Here is a 13,893-nt window from a genome sequence, read left to right as displayed (position 1 = left end):
AGAATGGTAAATAATAAGTTGTTAGACACATTCTCAAAGAAACTCAAAATATATAGTGTGGAGTTTGAGTAAATTTTTTGAGAATGGTCATCGGAAAAGACAAATTACTCGGAAAGATGAACAGTTTTAAAAAATGCTTACAAGAAATACTGCTCAGTTGAAATAAAAAAAAATGTTACGCTGAGAAGAATAAACAACAGATGAATGGAAGAGGAAAATTAATCACCCCTTGACAAAACTTGTGTAACAGCAACTACACAATAAGTTTTCCCCTATCCGAGAAAATGAAGATGAAAGAACCGTCACCTACAAGAAGACAGTATGGTGGAAGAAGCTCAGAGAGAGAGAGAGAGAGAGAGAGAGAGAGAGAAATTAGTGAAGCCAACGCGAATACAATTAGTGGTGTCCATGACCTCGCTTAAGCCTTAAGGAATATTTCCTTTCTGCATCTCACGTATTCTCTCACATATATGGAGGAAAATAACATTTAATTTTCCATTTCAATTTCTATCTACTTCCTCTTCCTCCACCCCATCATACTTTTGTTTCACTCATTCCTTCACAAGTCACTCAAGTACTGTTGAGCTGTCTCTTTGCAGTGCACTTGTATAATTCCTTGAAAGTGAGGCGCAATATTCTCTGACATGAAGTTCTTCTCAGATCAAATTTTTAAGCAATGTAAATGTTAAAGAATTATCATCATTGTTATTCTTATTTTGTACGTTATGTGCAACCTGTCTTGGAATGTAGCTTGAATAACTGTCAGAGTTTGCATTTCATATTTCTTCAACTTTGTGGAAGGCAATAATACAAAATTTTTTTTCCTCAATATGAACATGCAGAGCAGCAGTCCTGGCATTGTTTTAGACTCAACACCAGCATTAAGTGTTTCCTTATTTTTTCTACTGCTTGTTTTTTTTTTTTTTTTTTTTGGTCCGTACGGTGGCTAAGCTGATGGCCTCTGAGCAGACATGAAATGAAGTGATATATACTGTATATGTATATACAGTATATATACATATATGTATATACATATGTATATTTATGATATGTATAGATATATATAATATATATATATATGTATATTATATATAAATATATATATATATACATAAATACATACATATATATATATATATATATATATATATATATATATATATATATATATATATATATATATATTCAATTTATATATTATATATACTATAAGTATATGTTTATATGTTTATAGTGTATACGTAATATATATAGTATTATTATATAATATATATATATATATATATATATATATATATATATATATATATATATTATATATATATGTATATTTAGTATTTAAGTAAATATTTATATATATAATATATACTATATATAAATAGATATGTATATATATATGCGTGTATGTGTGCGTGTATGAGTACGTATACACATACACATACACGTACACATACATATTCTAGGAAAGAGGCTCATTTTCAGGAAATTTTTAATACTTTAGTTGAGCAAAATCTCTTGTCATATATATAAACAGAGGCCTTGTGATAAACTTTAGCTTGTTTGATAAAAATAGCAATTTAACGAATGAAGAGTTGGGAATTAGAGAGGATTTTAACAACTCGCATAAATTTAACCCGGTTCTACAACGGAAGATAAATCAAGTTAATTAGCCGTAGAACATAAGCATTAACATTCGGGTTTTGTACCAGAAACGTGAAGTAAAGGTTCATAAGTGGGCTCGCTCTCTCTCTCTCTCTCTCTCTCTCTCTCTCTCTCTCTCTCTCTCTCTCTCAGAAAATCACTTACGATGTACAGATTTTCACAATATACTTATTTACTAAAGCATTTTTCGCTTGTTCAAGTTCCAGGTTATTCTGTACTAAGTTCTCTCAATGTGATTTTTATTCTGCTTTACATTTAGTAATTTTTTTTATATGTAATTTCCGCACTTAACGGTAAGTGTATTTTCAATAGCCATTAACTAACTGATTTCTACACATATATCATGTGCTTACCACTGCGAACGTTGAATCCAAATGGGAAATAAATGAATCTGCTGTTACCTCCATTTCCGGTTTCGAACAAAAACAAGATATTAGGAATGAGAGCGCCATATCCCAGTACGCTGCTGAAGCCAAACTCTATTCCTGCCTGTGCATAAATATATCTGTTGAAATCGGACTCAAATACAAGTTCCCACAGCTGTATTGGATCCACTCTGTACTGAAGTAAAAGCATTTCAAGTGATTATATATGTATATGAATATATATTATATGAATATATATTTATATGTATATATATATATATATATATATATATATATATATATATATATATATATATATATATATATATATATATATATATATATATATATATATATATATATATATGAATGCTCTATTGCCATTTGCATCTGTATCCTTCTTCAAAGATGTGTTTACTCATATGTATCCCACTCGTACTCAAATCTTGTATTGGTAAGAATTTCTGAAAAAAAAAAAAATGTAGGCAAATCAAGATGTTAAGACATCATTGTTTTTAAAATGTATTTATGTAACGATTCTTAATACATTCTCTTATCTTTTCATTTTCCTCATCAAATTTTCCAACTCTTAACCATCATCATTCAAATTGCTTCCCCTCGACTTTTAAAGGCTCCGTTAGCGTCGCTGTGCAACAGACTTCCTTACTCTTTTTTCCTTGTTTCCTTTTTCTTCTCGTTCTTTGCACATTCGCGGTCTTATTCGAACTTGTTCTCTAGTCCAGAGTAAATCCATTCTCTCTTGTTCTTTTTTGGGGGATTAAATTAACCTATTCCTTTCTCCTTCATTTTCTTCTTTTGGCGGTTTCCTCTTCCATTTTCTTTCATACTAGTCCCTGTTCCAGTGATCTCTTTAACGATCCACCGATTGTTTTTCTTCTTTTCTTCCTTTTTCGGTTGACGAAACCATTCTTTCTTTTCGGCTGTTGACATCATTCTCTGTCTTCTTCGAGAGCTAAAATACATTTTCTTTTTCTGCTGCTGGAGCTTTCTTTACTTTCTTTTCGCCTGCTGATACCATTCTGTGTTTCGTTTTCGGCTGCTAACACTTTATTTTCTGATGCTGGCACAATTCTCTCATATTTTAGGCTTTTGACGTTTACCATGTTTATTTTTCGGACGCTGGAACTTTCTTTCTTATCGATTACTGATACTTCTAATGTTTCTTTTCAGCTACTGACACAATTTGTTTTTGGTTGCTGACACCATTCTCTCTCTCTCTCTATCAAGCACGCGCGCGCTGCTGACACGTTCTTTTTGGCTGTTAACATCATTCTCTGTTTACTTCGGCTGCTGACGCCATTCTCTTTATTTTCGGCTGCCGACTATTTTTTCTCGACTGCTCATTTCATTCTCTCTCGCAGTTGAACTCCTCTCGCAGAACCATTGCTGACACTTCACCTTACAAAAAATCATTTGATCAACCCTTCATTCCAACTCTCCTTTAAACATCTATTAATGTTTCTTTCGACCCGTAACCCTCTCTTCTTGAATAAATTTTTTTATTTATTTATTCCCAATACTCCTGTAGCTAATCTGGTTTTCCTTAGGTGCCTTTGCTTCTTTTTCATAATATCAGTGAGTACTAGAATCCTGATAATCATCACGGTACAAGTAATGCGACTGCTATTATTAAGTCATGTTTATATTAATAATGCTGCTAAAATATTGCTATTTTTACGATAAAATAGTAGTAGTAGTCGTTGTTACTGTCCTATTAACAATGCAATATTGAACGGGAGTAAATCCAAATTTGATAAAGAACGAAAACATAACCGAGAACCAAGTATGTGCAAATGTGCCCTTGTTACCTCCAAGCTCAGAACGCCCCCTACCCCTCCCACCGTCTCCCCAACCACCAACCCCGTCTCCCCATCCACTAACCCCGTCTCCCCAACCACCATCCCCATTCCCCCAACCGCCACCCCATTCCCCCCAAAAATCGACGAAGCCATCTGCGTTGGAGGGTAATCCTGCAACGCGTTTCCTTCAGCATCAAAAGAAGCCATTGCATGAACAGCAGAGCAAAGAAACAGCCGATGTATGAGACTTAAGAAGAACGATTTTACATAAATTTCCGTCAGGGGGTCTTCAAGTCCAATGCTTTGAATACATGAATATCAAATTTCAAGCCCGGGGCCTTAGAGGCAGGCTTCTTCCTCCATGTAGGATAGCCTTCGCTACCTGATTTGCTTTCTCCTACTTTATATGATTTTATGCACCTGTGGATGTTTTTGGTAGGAGACTCTATAGTATGTTCACTGATTGTTTTTGTATGATTTTATAAGATCTTTGGCATAAATACTTACTTGCTTTATATTTTTCTGAAAAAAATTTATACACTCGTTACTAGAAACCCTGCAAAATTGTTTTGGTTTTCCTTTCGTTGACATTTTATTTATCTAATGGTATTAAAAAATTCTCCATTTCTCACTGAAAGTATCTAAAGGTATTTTAAACATTCTCTTTATGCAATAAGGAAAAGTTAACATGCGCATTCGCTAGTATGAAGGTGCATCTCTAATATTTGTAAAATAATGAAGACCACGCAACATGTATTACGTATCTTTAACGTAATAAATTTTCAGGGAAAGACCTGAAATAAACCTGCCAGTTTTTTCGGCCACGTTTGCTTTAAAGGAAGGAACGCGGTTATCCCGGCTCACGTCACAGAAATTCGATGCTTTTGACGAATCTTTCTTACACAGACTTTTCCGAATACCAAGTAGCGACGTGACTTCTATATTCCCGGTTTTAGGGAGACATTAGATTATGTTAAAGCCCGGTATTTCGAGTGTCAAAGACTGGCCCGAGAAGTTTAGCTCGTAAACGAAGGAAAGTGATGCGTATCGCTTTAGGGGAATGACGCCTCTCCTTTATCACGACGAGGATATTTTAAGAACGTTGGGAAAATAAATCGGTAAAGACAGATTTTCTTCTCGCTGGTGATAAAAGATGTTCAAAGTTTTAATGTAAAAGACAGCTTTGCGTGCTTGATTGGCACACATACATACGTGTATTCTAATGGAAACACACGCTCACACATATATATACATATATATATATATATATATATGTATATATATATATATATATATATATATATATATATATATATATATATATATATATATTATATATATATATATATATATATTATATATATATATATATATATATATATTATATTATATATATATATATATAATATATATATATATATATATATATATATATATATATATATATATATATATATATATACATATACCAGAGAAATTTATTTGTCATGTTGGAAAAACTAAAGGATTCAAGATGGAATACATAAAGTACTGCATGCATACTGTACATACACTCTCTCTCTCTCTCTCTCTCTCTCTCTCTCTCTCTCTCTCTCTTTATATATATGTACGTGTGTGTGTGTGTGCATAGAGAGAGAGAGAGAGAGAGAGAGAGAGAGAGAGAGCGAGAGAATGTCTGTATACTTGGTACTCTTATGTATTCAGTCTTGAATCCTTTAGTTTTTCTAGCCGAAAAATCTCTCTCTCTCTCTCTCTCTCTCTCTCTCTCTCTCTCTCTCTCTCTCTCTCTTTGTATATATGTATGCGTGTGCGTGTGTCTGCGTGTGCGTGTGTCTGCGTGTGTGCATAGAGAGAGAGAGAGAGAGAGAGAGAGAGAGAGAGAGAGAGAGAGAGAAATGTCTGTATACTTTGTACTCTTATGTATTCAGTCTTGAATCCTTTAGTTTTTCTAGCCGAAAAATAAATTTCTCTCTCTCTCTCTCTCTCTCTCTCTCTCTCTCTCTCTCTCTCTCTCTCTCTCTCTCTCTCTGTGCATGATAACCCCATGAAAAAAATAAGAAAAAAAGTGAGCATGCTAATGTAACATCGCTAAGGGACGGACTGAATCCTCTCCCTTGATCTTTATGAACATAATTACCTTAATTGTTCCCAGGAGAAGTTACAAGCCTCTCAGGCCATTACCTTTTGCTGAAAAATAACTGACGAAGGAGCGCACGAGAGAGAGAGAGAGAGAGAGAGAGAGAGAGAGAGAGAGAGAGAGAGAGAGAGAGAGAGAAAAGGGGGGCGGACGGAGGGAAGGGGTTGGTTGCTTATCGTCCATGAGGTGCCGGGTAACTGGGGTGGGGGGGGAGATATTTATTGGGTGAATCTAGGGGATGGGTTGTAAGTGCCTGCAATGAGGATGGGGGAGGAAGATGATGCTGGAGGCTGAAGGAGAGGGGTAATGTGATGGAGAGAGATTAGTGGCGTTCGGGTAAAGATGGAGGCCGATAAGGTCCGCTAAATAAGACATTAACCTTCAGCTTGATGCCTGTTTTACCAGAGTGACGATGGAGAAACTTATTATTTGTCTCATTAGATAACCGACAGATGTTATAGGAATATTTGAAAGGTTTAACCTGTTTTCATAACCGAGTCATGATACCCTGCATCTTTGAACTGGGCATAGGTGTCAAGCAGTATCTGCAGGAGTGGATATATGATGAGCTAAGGTTATTGGAATGCTACCCGTCATTTAGAGAGACATGACGAAGCGTAACGTGAGATCGTAAGAATCATGGATTATATTTTACTGAAAGAGAAGCTTGCCTTGTGCAAGGGAGGGTAATGTTGAAGTAATTAAAAGAAAGTGAATTTTTGAGAACGGAGACTAAATGATATCCAAAATGAGGGTAGGTGATAATCAGAAAAATTACCCTCCTAAACACTTTTTTGAGAATGTTTAAGTTATATTAACTTCGTCAATATTAGGCCACTCATAGTTAGCCTCATAGGTAGTTAATGATAACGTTGAGTTGTCACGGCTTTTCGTTTTGAATGCTTGAACTCAAATACAAGTCCTTCAGTGGATTCAGACCAGATTCATCATCTCTGATATTTGCTCCAGCGGGGGTGTGTGCTTCTTCATAAGGTTATCCGCAGATTTGTAGCAAAAATACTGTGTAATTAACCTGATTAAGATTCTCTGTAATGAACACAATTTCTACATATCAGGGTAACTTTGGTTTGCGTGAACTCTTAGTAAATAACATTTAAATTTTGGTATTGGCATTACTAAGAGAAAGGTAACTTGTTAACGACTGTAAGAGAATTCCGTCCATCTAATATCTGTTTTCTGTATCTTTTATCTGATTTGTACTCTACGAGAGAGAGAGAGAGAGAGAGAGAGAGAGAGAGAGAGAGAGAGAGAGAGAGAGAGAGAGAGAGAGAATAGGTTGTTGTTGCCAGAATTGTTTCTGAAACTTAAACATTAGAATTTCACTTGTCTAAAATGCTATCAATTATTACGATTTGTTAGTGAAATGACGGAGCAGACAGGCACCTGTTTAGGCTCTGCTTCATTGGAAAAGACCACCTATATAATACAAGTTAATTTGATTTTGCTTTCATTTTGCCAGTTGAGCATCGTTTTTTGCCGATGTTTACATGTTAAATTTTTTATCTTTTGTCTTCCTCATTTACAGTGTTTGTAAATATTGGTAGGGGTCATCGTCATAATACTTGCCGAGATTTTTGTACACTACTTGGATCTTTGACAAAAAGGGCAGAATCCATAGTCTTCCATTGCTATTAAGAAATATCCTCGGGTATGAAACGGCTTATATGTGTGAGTGCGTGTAGATTTTTGTTGCATTCTTATAGTTAAATATAGATACCCACCAAAGGGTAAGCCCCTGTCACCTCTGTATAAAATCCGAAAGGCATAGGTTTGAAACCTAGCTGTTGCAGGTACACTTTTGGTTTTAAGTTCTTTGCAAAGCAAATTGGTGGTAAGGGCTATTTGCAGTTCATTTGTGAGTGTATATATATATATATATATATATATATATATATATATATATATATATATATATTTTACAAATATTACTGCTGTATATATATATAACTTTTGATTGTAAAAATATCAGCCTGTTTGTGAGACCGGGAAAAGACATTGTCTATATAGGTGCATCTTCAGTTCAAACCTTAACGTCCGTTGGAGAAAATATATATACACATACATGTTAGGCCTTTTACCATATATAAAAATTTCCCTATCAGCCTTAAGAATATGTGGTTATTATCCTTTTTTACGTGATTCTTCCTACCTGTCTCTTACCAATGTTTTTAAAAAGAAACGTGGACACCTGGTTTGACTGTTTTGACATAGGCCATTGACGTCAGAGAACTGATACAGAGAGAACCAAGCAAATATATATACTACAAGAACAGTACTGACGAACATCCAGTTGGACCTCTTCCCCCTTTCTTTAAAAAGTCTATTTTTCTATTAGTGAAGTGAAGAAATATATTGATGATGAAATAGAACTTACGAATCAGGCAAAAATTGAAATATCCTGATGTATTAACAGTGCATTTGTCCTAACTATGTATCAAAACCAGAAAGAACCTTTTGTTCAAAAATTTGCTTGTTCTTTTACCCTAGTATGATTTCTGTCTTTCAAATTTTGGTTTGTTCCCATTTAAGCCAATACAACAATGAAAAATGTACTTATCAAGAACTCTAGATTAATAAATTAAATGTTGTTATTCAACCCCGTTATTCCTTGTAAAAACCTTTATATTTAAACCGGTAAAGCAAAAAAAGAATTAAAACATAAGAAATGTTTTGATATGCACAAGGAACAGTGGTTTTTGTACATGAAGAACAATCATGCTATCAACTTAAAATCAAATTTGTATCTCAAATATTCTTTGTTAAGGAACAATAATCTAGCTTCAAAAAGGCGACCTTTAAATTAACGTCTGTCCTTGATGTTAACTTTCCTTTAATATCAAAAGAAATTTGCAGGTTACGTTTAAACTTGGTTTGCAGGAGATGTAAAAAATAGATTATCAAATTGAAACAATACATGAATCAACCAAGACCCTCATGACACCTGTCACAATATCTGAGGTGGGGTATGGTCTGTTTATCATGTCCCCTATAGTATATATATTTTTAGCCAAATGAGTTTTATACTCCTACCTGTGTGTGTGTGTGTGAGCCTCTAACGTGTTGTGTATGTTGTGTGTATGTTTTGTGTGTAATATTTATATTTATATATATATCATCTATATCAATGGCATATTTATATATAATAAATATGTATATAAATATATATACACATACATGTATAAATATGATACACATACATATATAAATTTACATATAAATATACATATATATACATATATGTATATATACATAAATATATGTATGTATACATAAATATATGTATGTATATATACATCTATATATATTTTTGTATATATATGTATACATACAGTATAAATATATATATATATATATATATATATATATATATATATATATACTATATACTATATATATACATATATATATATATATATATATATATATATATATATATATATATATATATATATATAATATAATTTATTTATGGGGCCATGTCAGCATAGTTGCTCTGAACAGAAAACCTTATCTACTTTAGTATCACAAATAGGACGTTATTTGCACTAATAAGTATTCTGTATTAATTACGCTTTCTGTATATACACAGCAGTAACATATCCCAGACCCAAACCCGGATTCCTACTCGGGAAAACGGTATGAAAATGTTTCCAGGAACCTGGTGAATTAAGAAACATATAAATAAATAGTTGTAAAATATAGCTGGCACGTAATCTTGCCCGAGAGCCACCGGACAAAATCCTGTACAGTTAAGAAATTTCCTTCCTGCCCCAATGTTGAGGATGTTACGGAGTCCTTAATACTAGCTTACATAACTACTTATCTTCCCATCTACTCTCTAGGAGACATCTGTAACCGTCATATGGTTACATACTAAAACGAAGATTTAGGAAAAAAACTGTTTTCTTATCATTTCTAACTTTCAGAATTTTCTTTTCGTATCTTCATATTTTTTACGCTCTAGGAAATGAATTCGAGGATAGCCATCTCGTGGCTGCTTCGTAAAAAAAAAAAAAAAAATTCTGAGAAAATGGCTTCCCAATATTTATAGGCCTCAGGCGGATTATCGACGAATATTTGAGGTCATAATATTTCTTCCGCCAATGTTAAGATATTGGCTAGTAATTTCACTTATTCTTTTCTTCTGAAATTTTGGGGTTGGTCGAAAGTTATGACCGGGAGAAACAATTTTTGATTATTTTGTTACCAGATAAGACTAACATGGCTTTTATGTGTGTAACGTTGGCCTTGTTGTTAAGTAAACGAAAATTTTGTTAAATATCAAACTTTTCTTATTTGAAAAATACAGGATTTTCCCGTGATTGAATAATAACTACCCAACGTGCTGATTAGTTATGAGGAAATTATAGAAACATTTAATCACATACTCATTCTCTTATTTTCTCATTTTAATTCCTTCTCAGGATAAAAAAAAAGTCCTCTCTCTCTCTCTCTCTCTCTCTCTCTCTCTCTCTCTCTCTCTCTCTCTCTCTCTCTCTCTCTCTCCTACTCCATCTGAAAATTCTGAAAATATTTTCCAGATATTTCACCTCTTCTTATTGGACCCTGTTGTAGGCGTCCAAGAGTTAAAGAAAAGAGCGGAAAGAGAGAGAGAGAGAGAGAGAGAGAGAGAGAGAGAGAGAGAGAGAGAGAGAGAGAGAGAGAGAGAGAGACAAAGTGATCATTTACGAATATCCCATGTAATTTCTTTTCTCGACTTCTTCACGCAAAGTTTTATATTGGTTGGTAAAGTATTTTTATGTTTAGGTTTCAAACATTTATACGGAGAATAATCAATTTTACATTTGCTCATCATCCTTCCCGTATTGTTGCAACACAACACCAGCTCTTCTTTTAATATTGATCAAAAAAGGAGGTTTACTAGTTTTTGTCTTTGCCGAAATTGAATTGAATATTAGAATGAATATTTAAGAGGACACTGACCAGGGCTGAAGCGATCCAGAAATCGTGTCACTCATGGTTTATACAAGTATTCACTCTTAAGTAAAAGTCAACCCAGGTTTCAACAGAACCGAATATTTAAAAGGAATTCTTCTGATTGGCTTTACTGTTTTACTGAATATTTATTTTCATTTTCTTTAGACTCGTATTGAGGATGGACACTGCACTGACGCCGGTGGCTCTTTGAAAATTTCGTTGCCCCATGTTGGCTAAATTGTAATGAATTTAAAATTTTTTTTTTATAAACTGTCGAATTCCTAAGGTAAATAACGGTGATAAATGTTGATTACTGTTTCAGCAGCGAGCATTAACACCTTTTAGACTTGAAGCACCTTAAGGAAAATACTAATAGGTGGTTTCTAAACAAGTTAAGGGGGAAAATTCTTAAAAAGTTTTGATAAAGAAAATATTGATTCAGTTAACGTTCTCCTCTCTCTCTCTCTCTCTCTCTCTCTCTCTCTCTCTCTCTCTCTCTTGCATTTATATATATATATATATATATATATATATATATATATATATATATATATATATATATATATATACATACTGTATATAGATGGATAGATAAATATTGATATATCCGTACAGTTTATTTCACTCCCAACTCCGGTGGTCTATTTGCGGAAGGGAGAGAATGCTCTTATTATGGTAATTTCTTTCTTAAACTTTTGCCTTCACTTGATGGAAGATAAATTGTTTACTGCCCCGGGCAAACTTCTTTCATTTCTTCCTCCGCTTATCAAATCTTTTATGATCAAGTTTGTTTGCACCTAAACTCTCTCTCTCTCTCTCTCTCTCTCTCTCTCTCTCTCTCTCTCTCTCTCTCTCTCTCTCTCTCTCTCTCTCCCCAGATGAAAAAATAAATGTCCTAACTTTTTCCAGTCACCCTATTTCACAAGTGACAGGTTGTGTGTGAGAAACATTAACCCACTCGCCTCATCTTTTTTCCACTGTGTATTAAGATGGATGATGGATTCTGTCTGTGTGTGTGGGTACGCGCGCGCGCGCGCGCGCGCGTGTGTGTGTGTGTGTGTGTGTCACAGCTTGCCTTCCCACATTTATCTGCAGAGAACAACCACGCTCGGATGTCTTTTTTCGATGGAATTCCCTTTCCACTTTGGGTTTCGCCGACATAAAGTCTTCAACTCTGAGAAGCAGGTCTAACCCTGCGTTACTTGGCCAAGCTCTGCTCATTTATTTTCATTCCCCTTTTGCCTCCTTTCAATTGAGAGTAGGTTAGATAAGACATTGGATGGTCCGCCTCATCACCAAAAGTGGGTGCCGCCGCCGAGTGGTGCAGAAACGGCTCACGTAACAAAGCCTGCCGATGTTCCAACCAGCCCATCCAGCGCCCTTTAAGACAGGTCGGCCAGAGGATGGATTTGCAATGACTTAACATGGGTCGTCGCCATTTCAGCTGACCCAGCCCGGAACCGTGGTCCACCTTGACCAGATTCACAAGTTGTAGTTAACCTACTTTGTTAGAATCTTGAAATCTGAATTCCTTGTTTACCAGGAATGCAAGTTAAAAACCAAAGGCTGAATGATATAGAGTATTCTTGATTTCCTAAGATTAGTGAATTGTTATGTCTTTGCACAGAATCAGTCAATCTTGAAATTGCTGTGATATATTATGTTCCGTTCATATAACATGCGAGAATTACGCAGATGATAATAAATCATGCCTGCTGGATGTGGAAAGTCCTAAAAATAAGTAGCCACTAGAAGAAAATGTGTGAATTGGCAAGAGTAACCGTCCAAGTTTTATTTAGACATTTTAAGTTGTATATATACATTTATATGTATATAATCTTAGGTCTGTTTAGCATGTTGAAAAATTATCGAACCCCTGGATCTCATAGCAACTCAGCAGTTAAATCAGCATTGTATTTGACAAATTTTGGGGCTCAGGGAGAGAAATGTAGAATTCATCAAGAGAAATTTGTTCGGATAAATAGTTCGAAAATAAAAACGGCACTACTACAGACAAAGGGATTTCTGGGGACAGACATTCAATGTAGGTGGTTAAACAGTTAAAAAAGGTCTTTGACTCATAGTCGAAACCTACACTGCATCCCCGCAATTCTTTCATAAATTCTAACCTTTGTATACGAAGACACTTCAGCTCTTTTTTCCCTACAGTTAGCAAGCTCGAGATGCGCTGGCCTAAAAAATTTGTTTATCATTTTTCCAAACTAGGGCGTATGAAGTTTGTAGGGAATTTCCAAATTTTTTAAAATTTCATTTCCGAGTCTTATTTTATTATTTTGGCTGAACGCTGTTATATATGTCAGAATGTTATTCCATTGTGAATCTAGGTTATCCCTGTCAGTTTAGGAATGAATAAATATGGCAACATTGTAGTGGTCTTGTTTATCTCTGCTGAAGACTAAGCCACGTGTGCATTGGCCTTTGAAGAAAATGAGGAAAAGACCGTGCCAGAATTAATAAATGCGTATATATAAATATATATATATATATATATATATATATATATATATATATATATATATATATATATATATATATATATTGATAGATATAGATATTATTTCAAGGTTCTGATGTAGCAGAACCATACCCTAGAGCGCTTATCATTGAAAGCTCTAGTATTGCTCAACAGTTCAACAGATAGCAGTTAAATATATCCTACTGGGCCCTAAGCTTGCTAATATTCCGGGATTGCAGGTTATACCAGATTTTCTCGTTATCATAACTATGATCTGTCTATTCTGAACGTATTATTATTTCATCTTGCTGCTCACTTGAGGCAAATGAGATTACACTTGCTCTGTACGTATCTTAACTTGCCCCTCAATCGGTTCTGTAACTAGCATTCCCATTGATGTCCCTCTTTGGAATGCACTCTTCTTTTCTTTGTACCTTCATTCCTTATCATCCCATCCAGTATTTTATTTTCTTC

At 34.4% G+C, this 13,893-nt stretch overlaps 1 long non-coding RNA gene across 2 annotated transcripts in view; it reads left to right on the top strand.

Annotated features, from left to right (window-relative positions):
* The window catches only part of LOC136839000 (uncharacterized), a 454,482-nt gene that overhangs the window by 140,478 nt on the left and 300,111 nt on the right, over window positions 1-13,893 (top strand). The window lies entirely within an intron of this gene.

The sequence above is a fragment of the Macrobrachium rosenbergii genome, chromosome 5 (assembly GCF_040412425.1).
Source record: "Macrobrachium rosenbergii isolate ZJJX-2024 chromosome 5, ASM4041242v1, whole genome shotgun sequence".
Classification (NCBI taxonomy): Eukaryota; Metazoa; Arthropoda; class Malacostraca; order Decapoda; family Palaemonidae; genus Macrobrachium; species Macrobrachium rosenbergii.
Note: the sequence above shows the minus strand (reverse complement) of the source record. Positions and strands in the feature narration are given on the sequence as shown.